This window comes from Eucalyptus grandis, chromosome 8 (genome assembly GCF_016545825.1).
Source record: "Eucalyptus grandis isolate ANBG69807.140 chromosome 8, ASM1654582v1, whole genome shotgun sequence".
NCBI classification, from domain to species: Eukaryota; Viridiplantae; Streptophyta; class Magnoliopsida; order Myrtales; family Myrtaceae; genus Eucalyptus; species Eucalyptus grandis.
Window position 1 is genome coordinate 7,792,579 of NC_052619.1, and position 7,274 is coordinate 7,799,852.

Here is a 7,274-nt window from a genome sequence, read left to right on the forward strand (position 1 = left end):
AGCAATGGAGAAGCGACCGGATGGGTGCGGAAGCCACCGAAACCGATCCTCCTCTTGGTTGAATACCGGAAGGGGATTCCACCAATTAGCCATGATGTTAATAATATACCAGCCCATAGGAGTAGCAAAACCATCAGCAACCGAAGCAGAGCGGGATATACCTGAGCGATAAATATCCTGATTAGAAAAGATCTTGTATAAAGGACCATTTGGGTGCTAAGGGTCGAACCAAAAGGAGACCGACCTCCCATTTCCAATGTTCCATCTGAAATATTGCTGAAATTGATCACGAAGATCTAATAACTTCCTCCCGTCCAAGAGCAATGAGTAGGGCAAGGAACCACCCAAAATTTTTCCGCTTCAGAAATTGGAATGAATCCACTTACACCACATGGATTCTTTATCCGAGAAAAGAATCCAAATATGTTTGAGCATGGACGCAATGTTGTTCTCCTTAGAGTACGAATACCTAAGCCCCCTTCATTTTTGGGAAGGCAAACATTACACCACGAGACTTTAGCACCACTTGCACCCATCTCAGGGCCTCTCCACAAGAATTGGCGGAAAATTTGCTCAATTCGATTTAGAACTGAACATGGCAAAAAGAACACATTAGCCCAAAAGACTTGTATAGAATGAAGCACCGACCTTATAAGTTGAAGACACCCCGCAAAGGAGAGGAATCTATTGGTCCAAGATTGAACAAGAGCCGTGATTGAATTAACCAAGGAGACACGGTCAGCTTTCCTTAATCTAGCTGAAATAACCGGTACTCCTAGATAGCGGAAAGGAAAGGTGCCCAACTGATAGCCCATCTTATTGAGGATATCCTCATGAAGGTCAGAGGAGCCTCCAGAAAGGAAAACTTCACTCTTCCGAAGATTCGGAATCAGTCCACTCCAGCTAGAAAATTTCTCGATACCATTCTTGAGAAGATCAATAGACGATAAGTTAGCTTCAGCGAAGAGTAGTACATCATCAGCAAAGAAGAGATGAGAAAGTCGGGTGGGCTTGCAACGCCAGAAAAAACCAAAGTCCGGATGTGAAGTTTGAATGTCTAGAATACCTGTAAAGACTTCCATCACAAGAGTAAAAATATACGGCGACATGGGATCACCTTGACGAATACCCCTCCCACTTGAAAAGAACCCATGGAGTTCCCCATTAATTACAACCGAGAACTTGGGGGTACGAATGCAAATCATAACCCGGGCAATGAACTCCTGGGGGAAACCGAAAGCCTGCAGACACAATTCAATAAACCTCCAATCCACCGTATCGTAGGCCTTCCTAAAATCAACTTTAATAACACATTTAGGCTGGTAAGGATCATTGTGAAAACCACAAAACAGCTCCTGAGCAAGTAAAATATTGTCACTGATGTGTCTACCTTTTACAAAGGCATTTTGAGGCAGACTAATGATAGAAGGTAGCACCTGAGAGGGCAAGCAATTGGCCGAAAATCATTCACATTGGAAGCATTCGGGACTTTGGGGACCAAGGCCAAAATAGTTGTGTTAATTTCCCGCAACAATATGCCCGTCTCAAAGAAATCTTTCACTGCCAGAATAACAGAAGGTCCAACAATCTCCCAAGAATGTTTAAAATATTCCACATTGTATCCATCAGGGCCAGGGGCCTTACCCACCGCAAGAGAGAATATAGTATCTTTAATTTTAGTCTCCGAGATGAGGCTAGAAATAAAGCGAACTTGATCCTTATCAAGGGTGTGCTTCAACACCGCACGCATTTCCTCCACCGAAGGCCTCGCAGCAGGGTGAGAGAAGTCCAATAACTCCCGGAAGTGGTCAACAAATAGGTTTTGAACTTCAGAGGGATTTGAGGTAGAAACAATCCCATCGGAGAGCGAGATAATTCTATTGTGAAGTTGTCTCTTGTTTACCGAGTTATGAAAAAAATTTAGTATTAAGATCACCTTCTTTCAACCACCACACCCGAGACTTTTGTCTATAGAATGATTCCTCTTGAAGGCGCAAATTCGAGTAGGATTGGAGCTGTTGTTTTTCCAATTCAGCAAGTTGAATATTCGAATAGTCATTCTCAAGAGCATCTTGGGTTTGGAGCAATGCACATCTTGCTTCACCGTTCTAGAGGACAAGTCCGAGAAGGACTCCTTGTTGATTTGTTTCAACTTACATTTGAGAAGCCGAAGCCTGGAGCAAAGAATAAACATTGGAGAACCCACAAAGGGAGAACTCCAAGCTTGCAAAACCACATCAGTAAAATCCGGATGAGAAAACCAGAAATTGAAGAACTTGAAAGGCTTGCGAGACTTAGGGGCAGGCATAATCTTAATAATCATTGGAGAATGATTTGAAATGCCAGGGGCCAAGAAAGAGGCCTCATAAAAGGAAAATTCAGCAGTCCAACAAGAATTAACGAGAACACGATCAATCTTTCTTTGCTTACGGTTGGCACCCATGGAAGTAGCCCAAGTAAATCTATTCCCGGTAAACCTGAGATTGTCAAGACCAGCTTGTATGAGGCACTCACGCAACTCATCAAAAGCTGGGATCCAACCATTAGAACCACCCAATCTATCCGAAGGGTCACGAATTGCATTAAAGTCTCCTGCTAGTATCCAAGGGAAACTCGAAAGGAGAGAACTAGTCTGAATAATGTCAGCCCAAAGAGGACGTCTAGCCACAAAACTATGCTCAGCATAGACCACCGCAAGGAAGAGAACCTTACCAGAATTTAAGCAAGATAACTTTCCATGAATAGCTTGATCCGAAGAAGAGTTCGTAACAAACAAGACTTCACGGGGGTTCCACCCCACCCAAATTCTTCCTTTCAAGGAATGATTATAGTTGTTTTCCCACTTCCAGCCCGGCAACAAAACAAATAGAGATCGCACTAAAGGTACCCTGGGAAATCTTTGTTTCCACAATACCAACACAACATAGATTATGAGATCTAACAAAGTTTCGATTTCAGCTTGTTTGAGATGGCTACCAAGTCCCCTAATATTCCAAACTCCAATATACATAGCTATATATAACTATATAATGTATTACGATGAGAATAGAAGTTACCGATGTGATCTCCTTCGGCTAGTGCCTTGAGGAGGGTCAGGAGGAGCAGCCAACGCTGGGGTAGGAGGGGCGGCCAACTTTAGGACAGACGGAGTCTTGGGCGAGTTCCTTTTAGCAAGGACTTCCTCAGTACAGCAGAATGCTTAACATTTGTAACCAATTCACTAGGACCATCGGGTTCCTCATTTGAGCTGCTACTTACCGCACTAGCCACATCCTCAGATTCTTCAGCAGTAAAGCCAGACCCAATATAAGCAGATTCTGGGATCGGCTCAACAGGAACCATTGTGGAAGGAGGTCCAGTAGGGCTGGGAATCAAAGCACCTTTATTTTTCTGGGCAGACTTGCTTAAAGCTTGAGAAGAATTTGATTTATCCATAAACTTCAAAGAAGAGATAGGAGTCGAAGAGTCCTTCCCATTAAACCCCGACGGTTGCCTCTTCTTCCGAGTTACCTGCTTCCAGCCATCTTGCTGGTCAGCATAAGACACCTTACAAGGCTGGGCGGGAGGAATCGATGGGGGCACTGTAGGCACAGCAGCATCTCGAGCTTCCTCAGTAACAGCATCATGGGACTTATCTACTACGGGTGCTGGAACTTCTTTCTCCTCACAGTTATGGCCAAAGACCTGGCATTTTGGACACGCAATGGGTATCCATTCGTACAAGATAGGAACAATGAAGGACTCCCCATTCAGAAATACCTCCACAAATTCACATTTCTCTAACTTAGCCGACACTTCGACACATACTCTTGCAAAAGACAAATGTTTCATTTTTTCAGTCAATGGGTCCACATATAAGGGTCTACCGACCGCACTCGCTATCTGGCTTATCCCAAGAGCGTGACCAATAAGCAAAAGGTATGTTTTCATACGGATCCAAACGGGCACAGAGGATTGCAAGTCCTTCCTCAGCTCAAGAGTGGGATCCCATTGTTTCAGAATAAGTGGCACTCTATTCACCGTCAATGGACCTTCCTCAAGAATCTTCCTGCGGTAATCAGGGTCAGGAATAAAGAAGAAAAAAAATCCTTCATCATCAGCAAGCATTTCAGTTAAATGGGAGCCCCACGTCTCCTTAAGGACGACTCGAGTCATTTTGAACGGCACATTCTTGCCAATGAAATACCCCATCAAACAATGATTCCATTTTGGATCTGCCGCATGCACCACTTCCTCAGAGAGGTGCACCACTCCTCTTTTTCCAACAGAAGTTGGAGGCACGAAGCTAAGTTCATATCCCTTTGCCGAGAGCCTAGCAACATTAACCCATGAACGGGTTGGAGGGGCTTTCTGCTCACTCCATTTTTGTCCAGCAGGACGAGCCACTCTAGGGCCACGAGAAGCAGATCTAAGGCGGCTCCTACCACGCCTAGAGCCCGCTTGGGACTCCTCATTTGGATGGCCCAACTGACTTAGGAGATTCGAAGAGGATGCCATTACGAAACAAAGACAAGACCCCAACACAGCACCGGCCCAAACCCCAGAATAAATCAAGGAGAGCAATCAGGCCATACCAGGTGTTTGTAGGGGCTTAAAGGCCTTCAAGGACAAGGAGATCCACTAGCAATTAGCACACCAATCAGTCAAAGTCACCCACGAAGACAGAGACCAGAATCGGGAAAAGCTAGGCGCACCAGAAATTCTGATCGAGAGCTCCCATCTTGATAAATGAAAACCAACCAAGCCAAGCTTACCTGGGGTTTATAGGCAGTCCCCATATGACCTAGCCAACGAAAAATCAGCTCCAAATACCAGCGGAATCAACCAGAATCCACAAAAAACCATCTGGAGTGAATAGTGCCAGAATCGCCCAAATGGAGAGGAAAGTGAATAGTAACCCGAGAATTCTTTGATCCGAGATGCATGCGTTCAACATTATGCTTCACAAAATTGTGATAAATTGCCTCAGACCCAAATCAACTTCAAAGACTGATGTTTCTAACTCAAAGGCAAAGCTGATGTACGCAATCAATGCTGGAAAAAAGTTCTCTCTTCCTCACACTATTTTGTTTTACATGTATAGAGTAGTGGTGAAGGAGAAGGGCCAACTTCCTTATCCAAGTCTTGTGTCAAAGATATTCAGACATTTGAATATTCAGCCTCCATAAATTCTCTATGTTCGACCCTGTGACAAAATGGTGGTAGGACTGAAAATGGTGTCCAAAATGCGTCTGAAAGATCTTGACAAGGCGTTGGAGAAATTTAAGGAGGAAACCCCTGTCAAATCTCATCAAGTCTCTTCTGCAGCGAAAAAGAAAGGGAAGGAGCCCATGGTTACTCCATCTAGAAAGAGAAAAGCTCTCATTAGTGATGAATATGATGAGGATGACCTCACAATTTCTGCTATAGCATTAAAGAAGCTGAGTCGTTCTGTTCCTGCATCAATAGAACGACAGGAGAAAGAAGCAGAGGAGAGAGTAGAACAGGAGAAAAAGGCAGAGGAGAGGGAAGAACAGGAGAAAGAAGAAGATACAGAAGCAGAGGAGAGAGAAGCAAAGGAGAAGGAAGAAAAGGAGAAAGAAGCTGAAGAAAAAGAAACTGACAAGGAAATGTTTGAAGAAGAAAAGGAAGGAGAGCATGAGGAAAAATTTTCTCCACCTGAAGCCATGGAGACAAGGGGAGATAGTGAAAACATAGGAATGTCCTCATATCCTGTTAACAGTGAAGGAGTCAGTCACTCTCCAGCAAATCCAGAAGACATTCATGCCTCTCAATTTCCTGATGAGGGACATGGTGCTTCATCGCCAAATCTGCGTGATTATGCTCATATACCATCGTCTGCCTTTACTCCATTAGATCGTGCTGAAGCTAGTACGCAGACCGATAACTTAGCAGATCTTTGCAGAATCATTGATGTTCTTTTGGAATTGCGGGGTCAGTATATGCTTTGGAAAACGAAGTTCAGAACTTGAAGAACGCAGGACAAGCTTCTTCCATTAAATTGTCTGATCAGATCCAAGCTCTTTCTCTTTAGATTCAAGCCAATGCTAAAAGTGAAGAGGTGGATCATCTAAAGGAAGATTTGAAAAAGCTGGAAGGCATCATCCAGTCCATGGGAGATTTCTAGCTTGTTCACATTCCCAAGCAAACTTGACTCCATTCTATTCCCATCTCAACTTCTTTTTATGATGATGACAAAAATAGGGAGAGATTTGAAATCTTTTGAACTTAAACTTGTTGAATTTTTAGTTTGTTTTAACTTGTGTGTTTATGTCTGGATTGACTGAACGTGGATTTGGATTTGAATGCTGTTTATATTAAGCACTATTGATATTTTATGAATGGTTTTACTCTCATGAAAGACTAACCTATTTTCTGTGGTTGCAGATTCTAGTGTTATCATTAAGCTATTAATCTTTATGAGATATCCATATTTGCTTGAGTAATGTTTTGCAGGTCAAAGTTATTCAAATCTGCAGGAAAGTTTTGTCACCATAAAAAAGGGGGAGATTGTTGGAGAAATCTTTCTGGAATATTTTGAAACTGACAAAACATTTCTATCAGTCTGGTCTGAAGATTTGCAGACTCTACTATTAAAGTCTGAAGACCTCCGGACAATCAGACTCAAGACTCAAAGTTTATTCTGATTGACGGCTTCTAATCCGTTGAAGAAAGGCTATCCAGAACTGAGTGCTTCACTAAAGGATTTGGCCTTATTGACTGGAGAAGATCTCTTGACTAGATAAGACATAACGGATTTCTTTATTCAAATCAAGAATGATTAAAGATCCGATGGTTGACGAAGTATTCCTAGAAGGTTCTACTTATGGAAACCAAGATCCTCATTGTATGGACGAGCAGGATTGATGGGCTATCGACATGTTCTTTTAATAGCTCGAATAATCTTCCTAATTGATTCCGTCCAACGGGAGGATTGGAAGAATTCCTTTGGTAAGTGCCAACGGGTATGATGGTACAAAAGAGTATAAAAGGAAGATGTTCCAGTTGTTCGAGGAGTGCACTATAGAAGAATTCCAAAGTCTGAAGCTCTTTGATTCTTAGTCAATTCATTTGCTGAGCAAAATCTTGTACACAAAAGAGAGTCTATACTTTGAGAGACCTTGAGGAAGTGTGATAGAATATCTACACTGTGGAATCAAGGAAAAGCAGTGCTGGAATATCTCTTTTGTTCATGGTGAAATCCAGCCAATAGGCTGTCAGTGCAGAAGAGTGGACGTAGGCTTAAAATAAGCTGAACCACTATAAACCTTGTG